Source organism: Lutra lutra, chromosome 5, assembly GCF_902655055.1.
Source record: "Lutra lutra chromosome 5, mLutLut1.2, whole genome shotgun sequence".
In the NCBI taxonomy this organism is placed as follows: Eukaryota; Metazoa; Chordata; class Mammalia; order Carnivora; family Mustelidae; genus Lutra; species Lutra lutra.
Genome location: NC_062282.1, coordinates 136,652,846 through 136,666,556, shown reverse-complemented (window position 1 = coordinate 136,666,556; position 13,711 = coordinate 136,652,846).

The window sequence follows — 13,711 nt, the reverse complement described above, 5'->3', positions numbered from 1 at the left end:
GAGACTCTGTGGTCTGAATACGGGATGTATGGTGGTGTTGCCAATCCTGGAAACAGCCTTTCTTTTTTTCTAAGATATGCGAATGAAGAGTTGGCATCTTCACCAAGAGGTGGCACCTAGGGTTCTGAGGAAATAAATGCATAAGCCTCACGCACGGACCTGTGTATAAACAAATTCCGCGTAGATATACAGGATGGCTTTTTGGAACTTAGGCAGCCACACACAAAAGCAGCTCCTATTAGTTAAGCCTGTGACAAGAGCTTGGATTTTTTTTTTTTTTTTTACCTGTATGTTTGAGGCTTTTTCTTTTGGTTGATAAAGGTATGAAAGTTGCATATGCTGGGGCACCTGGATGGTTCAGTTGGTTGAGCCACCGACTCCTGATCTCAGTTCAGGTCAAAATCTCAGAGTCGTGGGGCACCTGGGTGGCTCAGAGGGTTAAAGCCTCTGACTTCTGCTCAGGTCATGATCTCAGGTTCCTGGGATCAAGCCCCACATCGAGCTCTCTGCTCAGAAAGGGAGCCTGCTTCCGACCCCCAACCCTGCCTGGCTCTTTGCCTACTTGTAGTCTCTCTCTCTCTCTGTCAAATAAATAAATAAAATTTTTAAAAAAAAATCTCAGAGTCGTGACATTGAGCCCCATGTAGGGCTCTGTGCTCAGCGCAGAATCTGCTTGAGATCTTCTCTCTCCCTCTGCCCCTCTGCTTGCTGTCTGTGTCTCAAATGAATAAATAAATCCTTTAAAAAAAAAGAAAGAAAGAAAGAAAGTTGCATACGCTAAGTGTGAATGGAGGAGAAAGCACATGGAAGGCAATTATGCTCTAGAAGAAAGCATTACTGGATGTGTTCTTAAAACTGAATTCTTCACAAATCTATCTAAATCCCTGAGAGAAGACACAAGGTTTCCAAATTATTCCATCTCATTTGCTGTTCACTGAACTGCCAGAATCCACGCAGAAGTAATACGTGTAACAACAACAAAGCCGTGTTTTTCTATTTCAACAGAAATACCTGAACTCCTGATTAGTTGCCAGAACATCGCAAATCACCTTTTAGCATCTCTGAGTAGCTCTTGTACCTGTCTTCCTTATCAGAGAAATCACTGATACAGTTTTCCTCTTTCACTGAGGATCAGTATTTGACTACTTTGGTCTGGGAAAAGGAGACATTTGAACCATATTTGGATCAGTTTCCAGTGCTGATTAAAGAGCAGAAAGTTTCCATGCACAGTCAAAACCAGAGCCTAATGAGCATCAGACAGATAAGGTAGGTTGGCATGCAGACCAGCCCCACTCCGTTCTGTGCCTGACATTAGCTAAGTGGCTTTTCCCCTCTTTCGTGCCCACAAATATGGAAAAACATCCCTTTCTCTTCCCTCACAAATGCTGTGGAATGAATATGAAGAAGCTGTAGCCAACCCTCCCTTTCCACTCCCATTTTTTTTTTAAAGATTTTATTTATTTATTTGAGAGAGAGAGAGAGCATGAGAGTGGGGAGGGGCAGAGAGAGAAGCAGGCTCCCCGCTGAGCAGGAGCCAAAGGCAGACACCTAAAAGACTGAGCCCCCCAGGGGCCCCTTCACTCCCACACTCCTAATAGAATTCCTGGTGTCTCTGCTTCTATCTGTTAATGGAAAACCTTTTACCTGGTGCCTGGCCTCCAGCCTCCACCTCTGGAAGTCACCCTAAACCACCACCTGATTAATCTTCTCTCCACAGTGACTTCAGCCATCCAAGTTACTCATCACTGCTTTCAGAGTAAAATACAAAAGTCTTCAACATGGCAATAAGCCAGTCAATGTCGAGGTACTGGGGGAACTACACATCAGATGTGCCCCCTATCAAAGTCATGGTGACAACTGAAACATTGTCTACGGCCATACCACCCTGAACGCGCCCGATCTCGTCTGATCTCGGAAGCTAAGCAGGGTCGGGCCTGGTTAGTACTTGGATGGGAGACAACTGAAACATGGCCACACACACATTTCCAAACACACCTAGGGAGACAGTATGTCCTCAAGGACACACAGACAAGCCTCGGGTGGCTCTGTAGATGCATACAGGCAACTCTGGGTCTGTTTCTGACCTTGTATATAGTTTTCTGGGAGGTATCTACCCTAGCGTAAGTTCTGAGACTCCTCTCTTAAATACTTTTTTTCCCCCTCAAGGTGCATAAATTAATGGGAAAAGACACATAAGCATTAAACAATTTGAAAAAGGTCAGGATGACATAGGTTTCCCTAAATTGCTAAGAGTTTTGTAGAAAAGGGGCACCTGGGTGGCTCAGTCAGTTAAGCGTCTCCCTTTGGCTCGGGTCATGATCACAGGGTCCTGGGATCGAGCACCACATTGGGCTCCCTGCTTGGTGGGAAATCTGCTTCTCCCTCTCCCTCTTCCCCTGCTTGTGTTCCCTCTCTCGTGGCATCTCTCTCTGTCAAATAAATAATTAAAATCTTTAGGAAAAAAAAAAAAGAGTTTTGTAGAAGAGGATTCTCATGTGAAATATACATGACTAGTCTATTTCCCCTGAAGCCAAAGGAGGAATCGCTGGTCTATAAAAATGTAAGTAGAGCAAATCCTGGGTCTTCCTTCCCCAACTTCCCAAATTTGATTCTCCCTTTTCTCTTCTACTCATATCTTCATTGCCCAGATTCTGTGAAAGCCTGAGGAAATTTTAGCTTTGGCACTTTTGAAAAATAACAACACAACTTCCTGGAGCACCATACGGTACAAGACACTAAATTTGGAACTCCTTGAGAGTAAACACTGCTTTCATTATGTCTGTGGCTTTATTTTCTAGCCAATCGCCTGGTCATTATTAGAGTAAGAACAAGATGGGGGAAAGCATGTGGTGGAAGGGAGGGATGTCAGCCCTTAATCTCATCTGCGGACTGCGATTCAGAGCGAACCTCTTAACCTGACTCGGCCTGAATTTGTTCAGCTGCTAAAGGGAGGTAGTAACACCAGCCATTTTGCAGGATATTGTTATGAGGACTAAATGTGATAATGTATTATAATGTGGTTTGTAAGTGATAAACACTCCATGGTATTAGTTATGATCACTCCCTAGAACAGGCTTAAAATCATAAAATGAGTAGAAAATAAGACAGAGCTGAGCTACGGCAAAACAAACAAATCATGAGGGGACTGCACCGAAACCTGAAAAAAGCCTTGTCCGTCAGAAAGTCTTCCAGGAGCAGATCTCTGCAAGAGAAGGGGAAATAAAAGAAGAAAATGCCTCTGAAATGTGGCAAATTGGATTTGGTTTCTGTTCCCCAACTGAACTAGCCAAATTCAACCATAAATGGAAATAAAAACTTTTGCTTTAAAATGATGCGGTTTAATTAAAAAAACAGATAATCACTCAAAAAATGGGCAGAAGACATGAACACACACTTCTCCAAAGAAGACATACAAATAGCTAACAGACACATGAAAAAATGTTCATCATCATTAGCCATCAGGGAGACACAAATCAAAACCACATTGAGATAACACCTTACACCAGTCAGAATGGCCAAAATCAACAAGACAGTAAACAACAGGTGTTGGAGAGGATGTGGAGAAAGGGGAACCCTCTTGCACTGTTGGTGGGAATGCAAGTTGGTGCAGCCATTTTGGAAAACAGTGTGGAGGTTCCTCAAAAAATTAAAAATAGAGCTTCCCTATGACCCTGTAATTGCACTACTGGGTATTTACCCCAAAGATACAGATGTAGTGAAAAGAAGGGCCATCTGTACCCCAATGTTCATAGCAGCAATGGCCACAATCCCCAAACTGTGGAAAGAACCAAGATGTCCTTCAACAGATGAATGGATAAAGAAGGTATGTCCATATATACAATGGAGTATAAAAAGGATGAATGCCCGACTTTGTATCAACATGGATGGGATTGGAAGAGATTATGCTGAGTGAAATAAGTCAAGCAGAGACAGTCAATTATCATATGGTTTCATTTACTTGTGAGCATAAGGAATACCACAGAGGACACTGGGAGATAGAGAGGAGACGTGAGTTGGGGGTAATTGGAGGGGGAGACAAACCATGAGAGACTGTGGACTCTGAGAAACAAACTGAGGGTTTTGGAGGGGAGGAGGTAAGGGGTTGGGTGAGCCTGGTGGTGGGTATTAAGAAGGGCACATATTGCATGGAGCACTGGGTGTGGTGCATAATCAATGAATCTTGGAACATTGAAAAAATAAAATTTAATTTAAAAAAAAAAAAAAAACCCTGAAAAAACAAACCAAACAACAACAACAAAATGATGCAGTTTATGTGTCAAAGTCATTTGTATTAGACTGACCCGCCAAATGAAAACACATATAAAAGATGGATAAGATGCACAAAACAGGTATTTGGAGTCCATAGAGATCAAGTAGGTTAGTCAGAACTTGAAGGACTAAATCCCAGAGAGAAAACAAGCAGTATGTGTGTGTCAGAGGTAATCTTCACATTAGCCTCCACATTCTCCCCCCATTCCATTTTCTGACTCATTGCACAAGAAAAGAAGCAAATGGAAAGCAGTAGCTAAGAATTGAAGGCAGTCTCACTGAAGGTGATTGACTGACTGACTGATGGATTGATTGATAACCGAATTTAAGGATTATACAGACAAATTTGATAGCATATTTAAAAAGAAAATGGAAAAGATCACTGACAAGCTGGGAAGAGAGGTCTGCAGAAATGTCCAGCTTGAATCTTAAACAGAAAAATGGAAGGACAATACAGAAGAAAGCATCAGATACTGAGTAACACATGATTAAATGCTCTAACGTACATACGATTAGAATCTCAGGAGAGAGGAAAGGACAGGACCTAGCAACATGGAAGGTACAAATTACCAACAGGGGAACTGAAATGGGAGATGTTCTCTACAGATATTACAGAGACTTAAGAAAACAAGAGGATAGTGTGGATAACATAATGTTCATGGATTAGTCTCAATTTTGTACAGATAACATTTGTCTCCAAATTGATCTAAAGACCCAATGCAATCAGAATCAAAATTCCAGAAAGAGGGGCACCTGGGTGGCTCAGTCAGTTAAGCCTCCAACTCTTGGTTTCGGCTTAGGTCATAAGCTCAGGGTCATTGGATCCAGAACCACGTTGAGCCTGTGCTCAGCGTGGGGTCTGCTTGAGATTCTCTCTCCCCCTTCCCCTCTACCCCTCTCTCCAAAAGTAAATCTTTAAAAAAAAAAAAAAATTCCAGAAAGACATTTTGTGGAAATGTAATAAAGTGTTTAAGATGGATATAGAAAAACAAGGGAACAAGAGCAGCAAAGACAATTTTAGAGAAGAACAACAATGTTGGAGGATTTGTAGTAGGAGATGTAGAACATACAAAGACTAACTATAAAATTATAATAACTGGTGCTCCTGACTGGCTCAGTCAGTATAGCACATGACACTTGGTCATGGTGTTCTGAGTTCAAGCCCCACACTGGGGCTTTAAGAAAAAAGCTAAAAGCAAAAAAAAAAGCAAAAAAAAAAAATAGAAAAATGTTTTAAATAAGTGGTAAAACTATAACAATTAAAATAGTGCATTATTGACACAAAGACAACAGTTCAACAAAACTGAGTTCAGAAACCAATGCATGCATATATGGTTATGCAAGTGCCATCACACTGCAGTGCAGTTTAAATGGTGTTTAGAATAAATGATGTTGGATCACTGGATATCCATATGGGAAAAAAGTTACCATTGATCCCTACCTTATAACATAATACCAAAAAAGAAAAAAAAAAAAATATATATATATATATATATCTCAGTTCCTGTTAGATCATAGATCTGAATATAGAAAAGACAAAATAATAAAGCTTCTAGAGGTTAACACAGAATATGTTTAGAATCTCAGTGTAAAGAAAGATTTCTCACGTAGAACAGGGAAGGAACATAAAGAAAAACATTGACAAATTGAACTTAACTACAATTAAGAAAATCTATACATATGGGGTGCCTGGGTGGCTCAGATGTTAAGCATCTGCCTTTGGCTCAGGTCATGATCTCAGTGTCCCGGGATCGAGCCCGTCAGCCTCCCTGCTCAGATAGGAGTCTACTTTCCTCTCCCTATTCCTGCTCTCTTGCTCTCTCTCTCGTCCTCTCAAACAAATAAATAAAATCATTTTTTTAAAGATTTTATTTATTTATTTGACAGAAAGAGATCACAAATAGGCAGAGAGGCAGACAGAGAGAGGTGGGGAAGCAGGCTCCCCACTGAGCAGAAAGCCCGATATGGGGCTTGATCCCAGGACCCTGAGATCATGGCCTGAGCCGAAGGCAGAGGCTTAACCCACTGAGCCATCCAGGCACCCCCAAATAAATAAAATCTTTAAAAAAAAAAAAAGAAAATCTATATACATCAAAAACACCATCATAAGAGTGAAAGAGATAAGATGCTGAGTAGAAAAAGATATTTGCAATATTCATTTCCAAGAACTCACAACCAGAATATATAAGGAAATATTACAAATCCATCAGAAAACACAGGAAATCCAATTTTTTTAAAATGGGACAAAAATTCTTGTATGGGTATTTTGGGTGTGTGTGTGTATATATGTGTTTGTGTATAGTCTCCAAATTGCCTAATAACGACATGAAAAGATGTTTAACATAACTCATCATAAGGAAAATGAGTTACCACTACATAATCACATTTTTTAAATGACAATACCAAGTGTTAGCAAAAATTTCAATCATCTGGAACACTAGCAATAAGAGTATACGCTAGTAAAACCATGTACGGTCAGTATCTGCCAAAGCTCAACGAATGAATCCCTATTATCGGACAATTTTACAACATAAAAGCATATATAATGCACAAAAGACACATATAAGAATGTTCACAGCAGCCTATGCATAGGTTCTCAAAGCGAAAACCAACCCAAACATGCATCAACGATGGAGAAATGGTGGAACAGTCTTTGAATAAAATTCTCTGCAGCAGGGGTCAGCAAACTACATCCAGTGGACAAAACCCACCCATGGACGGCATCATCTAAGGCTGCAGAGTCCATCAGCTGCAACATACACCATATGGCCTACAGAGCTGGAAATAGTGCCTCTCACAAGCTTTACAGGAAAAGTTTGCCGAGCTCTGCTACACAGCAAGGAAAAGCAATGAGCGACTACGTCTATGCTACACACAACAAGACAAACCTGAGAGATGTCATACTGGGGTTGGGGGAGCCAGACATGAAAGGATACATGTTAGGATTTAGTTTATATGAAGTTCAAATAAGAAAAATTAATAGAAGTGACAGAAGCCGCAATGTTGGTTTCATTCTAGGAAATGTCATAACTTGGTTAGGGGCAATAGTACAGCTGACCACAGTCTTTAAACGTGACCTGTCATTTATTTATTTATTTATTTATAGATTTTATTTATTTAGTTAGTTGACAGAGAGAGAGAGAGCACACGCAGGAGGAGCGGGAGAGGGAGAAACAGGCTCTCCACTAAGCAGGGAGCCCAGTGCAGGGCTCAATCCTATAACCCCGGGATCATGACCGAGCTGAAGGCAGACGCTTAACCGATTGAGCCACTAAGGTGTCCCTGACCCTGTCATTTAAAAGTGAGACGAGGGGCACCTGGGTGGCTCGTGTCATGATCTCAAGCTCCTGGGATTGAGCCCCGCATCAGGCTCTCTGCTCAGCAGGGAGGCTACTTCCCCCTCTCTTTCTGCCTGCCTCTCTGCCTACTTGTGATCTCTGTCTGTCAAATAAATAAATAAAATCTTAAAAAAAAAAAGTGAGATGAAGCAAGCACAACTGGAGAGAAGCACCCACACCCAACTATACCTTCCCTGCCACACCACCAAGGTCCCTGGCAAATCTCTTAGAACGTGAGATCCCACAATGGCCTCCCAAGCTGGGAAGACAAAAGGAAGCAAAATCAATCATTCAATAGCTCCTGGGCAGTTAAGATAAAATCTTGTCTCAGATCTCCTCTGATCCCTATAGGTTTTAACTTCTTTTGATTTGAACAGTAGGAAAACACACACACACACACACACCCCGAATGAATTCTAACAATCTACACTAAATAGTGTTTCAGTACCAACTAAAAGACTATATCCACCCCCAATCCACCTCCTTATTCAGATGAGTGAATAGAATTGCCTGAAGCTCGTCAGAGTATTGATTTTGGAACAATAATTAAAATCTAATGGAGTTCATCAGTTTCACATAGAACTATAAGTTTCATCTAAAGACATGATAAATCGCTGAATAAGAATATCTGAATGCTCATCTACTCAATTTTTAAAAATTCAGATTTCATTTTCTGACAATGTTATTCATTTTAACTGAGAGAAATATTCAGACCATCTGAAGTGCTGGACGTTTTATTCTAAGAAGGGGAGGGAAAAAAGAATCATTTGGTTCTTTATGGGGGTCAAATTATACATCAAATAAAGTATGAAGTTCCTTCAGCAGATACATTTCATAAAGTTAAATGGGTCTTTCAAGATTATGCTGACAATAGAGTCTTCAGTCTTTGTTATAATATAGTCTACGACCTCACTAATAAGGATAATAATGTATCATCAAAAAATGCTGTTAATTGAAAACTGCAAGTCTAATTAACCAGGGATGTGACCATGCATAACATATTATTAATAGAACAAAAAGATTGCATTACAGTAACGCTACACAGAGAAAAACTACAAGGACAGTCCACAGTTCAAAGACTCTTCACATCCATTTTGGCAAAAGTTACTGGTGGTATTTTCCTTTCATTAAACGGTAAGCTTCATAGCAAAATGACTTAAAACCAGAAGAAGAAAGTCGAGCCAGATTTCAAAGATGGGTCACAGGGCAGCTGCTTGGGATCCAGTCTATAAAGAGTCCCCACACATGGCTGGACGACATCAGAAATATGGTGCCAATTAACTCATGTTTCCACATGAAACTCTTTACATAATGGGTAAAATGTAAATGGGCCCCACTCCCAGTGAATTAGTTCCCTCTAATGAAAAATATAAATACTCTGTCTTTGTGCTCACTTCTTTCCATTGAGTATTTTGTGATATACACATGCACATTCACTACTGTGGGGGTCACGACTATGTCTGGAACCAAACCTGGAAAGAGCCAGCTGAGAGTTACCGGAAGTCAGCAGTTATAGGCAATTAAATTTCAACACTAAAAGAACATGTGGTACAAGACTGTCTCTAGAGAAAAATGGATTTATTTTATTAACTAAATTTTAAATTCTACGCCTCTTAGGATGTTCCCTTATAACAGGAAAAGCCTTTTTAAAGATCTGACAAGTCAGCGGTACTATGGGAAAATGGAACTCATTTTGCCAACATTAAAAGAGAGGACCCAGATCAAGATGACTTACTGACAGCATGTTAAAATCTCCCCCTTACCGCAGCTAGCACTTTAAAACGTTAGCTTAAAAGCATGGATAAAGATACAGATATGTAAACACATTTATTTGTTGAAGAAAAGAAAGTTACAAGAGTTACAAACAGAGGGGACCTCACTACTCGATACGAAAGACTCACAGATCAAGGGAATTTGGATGTGAGTTTGGAATCCTGACACTGGGACCTCAACAGTCTCACAGGACCGCGTTCAAATACAGCTCATACAAGACAGGTGGCTCACACCAGGCTTTCCTGCCATTAAAGCTGGGAGCTGCTTGTCCAAAAATCCTTCTGACCACCTGTGCAGAGTTGTGGCTGGGGACAAAGTAGAATCTCCCACTGGAAGCAGAACCCAGGCTTACCTGGTGTAGAGTACAGAGCCCAGGGTCACCCCAACAGCACAAAGCAAGAGTCCACACTAAGCAACCAACAGAAGAGCCATTCCATAGGGCTGGGACGGAGGAGTTTTAAGGACTTCCTAAAATTCAAAGTGTCTCTGTTTATTGAGCAAGAGCTAACTTCGATTCTTTTGAAATACAGAATAGTAACGAATAAAAGTAAACAATAATGAATGAGGCAGAGTTTCAGAATACAGGGAAACCAAAAGACAAGTCCAAAAGTACTTCAGCTGCCCTTTCTTTCTTTTCTATCATCAATATTTAAGCAATAATCAGATATGACCATAGCATTGCATTAGTTTTGCCCTCTGTGAGACGTATTTTGCTTTAGATAATACAGCAGAGGCAGACACCCATATCCACTTTGTATTTACAGAGAATAGACAGTAAAGATTTGCCCACAACCAGGAGATGTCTCCAAACTGGGGCAGTATTCTAATTTGTTCCGTAATCTATCCCAAGGTAGTGACAGTTCAGTAATATCCATGTCTTCATCTGAGTATGTTCATTGAGCATGAGCCTCTCTGTTTCTTAGTATGAAAACGAAATAGGATGCTGGAACTACTTTTCCAGAAAGAGATTTCTTAATGGGAATTCTGAACTCACTACATAGTGCTCGCTTCGGCAGCACATATACTGAACTCACTACATGTTTCTTTTGCTGCAATATTCTAACATTTTATTTCTGGTAAAGGTGTGTATAAATCTTAGTGTGATTAGCACCAATAAAAGAAACAACTACAACAATTGCTACATTCATTTGCTTCCTACAAAGAAAACATATGGGAAGGGTTGTTAGGCTTCAAACCTTTAAATAAAAATTTAACTGAAGACCTGAAACAATCCACTTTTTGATGCGTTGTTTTGGTAAGTTAATTTTTTATTTTGTTCAACAAATGAACAAGATTTGAGGCCACACACACACACACACACACACGTGTATGTATGTATATGTATGTATATATGTATGTATATGTATGTATATACATACATATATATATAAAAAATAAAAATAATAGTGGGTGATGTGCTGAAAAGAACTTTAAAATAAGTGTTCAAGATCTTTAAAGATGGGTATTAAGGGGGGCACTTGTGATGAACACTGCATTACCTTGAAACTAATATTGCCCTCTATGTGATCCAACTTTTAAATAGAATTTAAAGTAGAATTTATTTTTTTTAAAGATTTTATGTATTTTTCTGACAGAGAAAGACACAGCAAGAGAGGGAACACAGGCAGGGGGAGTGGGAAAGGGAGAAGCAGACCTCCCACAGAGCAGGGAGCCCAATGCAGGGCTCAATCCGAGGACCCCAGGATCATGACCTGAGCCAAAGGTAGATGGCCAACAACTGAGCCACCCAGGTGCTTCTAAACTAGAATTTAAATAAAAACTTGGGGTAATAAAGATCTTTAAGGATGTAAAAATGGTATTATGGTTCATAAAATAAAAACAAGGGTAATGAAGCAAGAGGTACCTAGAAATGAACATTGTAATCACTGATATTTAAACATTGTGCAATGGGCACAGCCAAAGAAAAAATTGCAGAAGTGGAAGATGGAATTGAGGAAATCTCTCAAACCATACCATAAGGATGGGCACCTGGGTGGCTCAGTGGGTTAAAGCCTCTGTCTTCGGCTCAGGTCATGATCCCAGGGTCCTGGGATCGAGCCCTGCATTGGGCTCTCAGCTCTGCAGGGAGCCTGCTTCCTCTCTCTCTCTCTCTCTCTTCCTCTGCCTACTTGTAATCTCTGTCTGTCAAATAAATAAATAAAATCTTTAAAAAAAAAAAAAAAACTTTTAAACCATACCATAAGGAGATAAGACATGGACATACAGAAGGTAGATGCAGAAGTCCCAAATGCACTGAACAATGCCAGAGGGAGAGAATGGTGGAAAAGCACCATTCAAGGAGATAATTCCAGAGAATTACCTAAAAAATGAAGAAAGACAAAACCTCCAGTCGAAAAGCCCACTGAGTATCACACGAAATAAATTTATTTTAAAAAATCCCTGCCTAAGCATATTGGTACTAAAACAAATAAACAAAAAGTTTTAAAAACTAAAATTCTTGGGGCGCCTGTGTGGCTCAGTGGGTTAAGCCTCTGCCTTCGGCTCAGGTCGTGGTCTCAAGGTCCTGGGATCGGATCGAGCCCTGGGTCAGGCTCTCTGCTCAGCAGGAAGTCTGCTTCCCTTCCTCTCTCTCTCTGCCTGCCTCTCTGCCTACTTGTGATCTCTGTCTGTCAAATAAATAAATAAAATCTTTAAAAAAAAAAAAAAAAGGAAGCTCAAGTCTTTTGCACATTAAATGTCTTGTTATACTGGACACCATAATAGCACACAAAGATTTCAATGCCATAGGGAATATTCTAAATAAAACTAAGTTTAAAAAAACAAACAAACACAGAAAAGCAAAGAACCTTTCCAACTACTTGTAGAAAGCAATGTTAACAGAACAGCTCAGCAAAGACAGTTTTCCACCTTGAAGAGAAAGGTTGTAATTGTAATTTTTACTTTTGAATAAGCTCTTCCCACCTGTATCGTACGTGCTTCAGTCTAATTGAAAAGGAAAAAATCTCCAAGTTGGAGAAACACAGTGACATTCAGAGCCTCAGGCTTGACTCACAAGTAATTCCACCGGTAATATTTCTATGGTTGCAGAAAGTGGAAAAACACAGATATTTTGGCTTGTAGTATTAAATTTAATTCATAAAGTTTAGTAGCAATACTTCTGAGGACAGAGAAAAGTCAGCTTTCAATATACTTAGTCAAGAAAAAGAAAGCTATATTGTTGGTGCAAAATTGCCTGTTCAAAATTTCAAAGTATAGGCTTTAGGGTTCTGAAACAGGGGGAGATATAAATAGTTTATTATACATCTCAGATTGCAAAAATAACAAAAAGATTCCCTTGGGTTAATATAGCTACCTAAAATCAAAGAACAAAACAAGAGAACAAAGAATGGAGTTTTTTAATTTTTATTAGTTCTCTTGCCAATTCCATAATAAATTAATAGAATTCTGGTTTTTCCATGCAGTAAATGAATAGATATTATGAGGACCATATGAAACAGCTTAGAAACTGACTTATTTTTACAAAAAATGATACATTTTTAAGAAAATCAAGGGAAGAAAAGTCTTGGTTTCTGAGTATATGCACAGATATATATCAGAATATATATATTCTATTATACTTGGGATTCCCCAAGTATAATAGAAACCACCTACAAAGATTGAACCACATTCTTTCATTGTTATCTACCCATAGATCATTGTCCTGACCCATTTGAGACTGTTATACCCAATGAGTAAGTATAAAAATGGAAAAAAATTCCCAAAGAGTAAATGCACCATCTTGTTCATTTTAAGATTGTAATCTATATTAGGGGGGGAAAAGTGCCAACAACTTCAAATATTCAAGTAATGACTTTATAGGGGCTTTGCAGTTTACATTACAATGTATGTTTGTAATAAAATAACAAAGCCCTTTAAAAATACATTAAGAGAGGAAAATTGTTACAAAGAAGTTCTGCAATTCTTGTTACAAAGAAATTCTGAAATTCTTCATTTTTAAGAGGGTATAATTTTTCCTTCATCTACTTGATTCACATCCTATTTCTTCTTAAGAAAGAAAAAAAACCCTGTTCCATCTTTGCAGAAGGCCAGCAAATATTTTACTTCATTAATGGTATCTAATTTTCAGTCAACAGAAATAGATCATGCCAGAATATTTTCCCCTCACTGTCACCATCCCCAAATCCCTTATTCCTTATTTTTTCTGGTGCCCTCGGTGAATGCAAGATTTGATGAACACCAATAAAAGCAATAACCAACATTTTGTTCTACCAGCTAATCAATTTAAAAATATAATTTGCAGTGGCTTAAAGCTTATTATAGGATATTTCTACACAAGACAGAAGTGTAAACATTAAAAAACAACTAAAAAG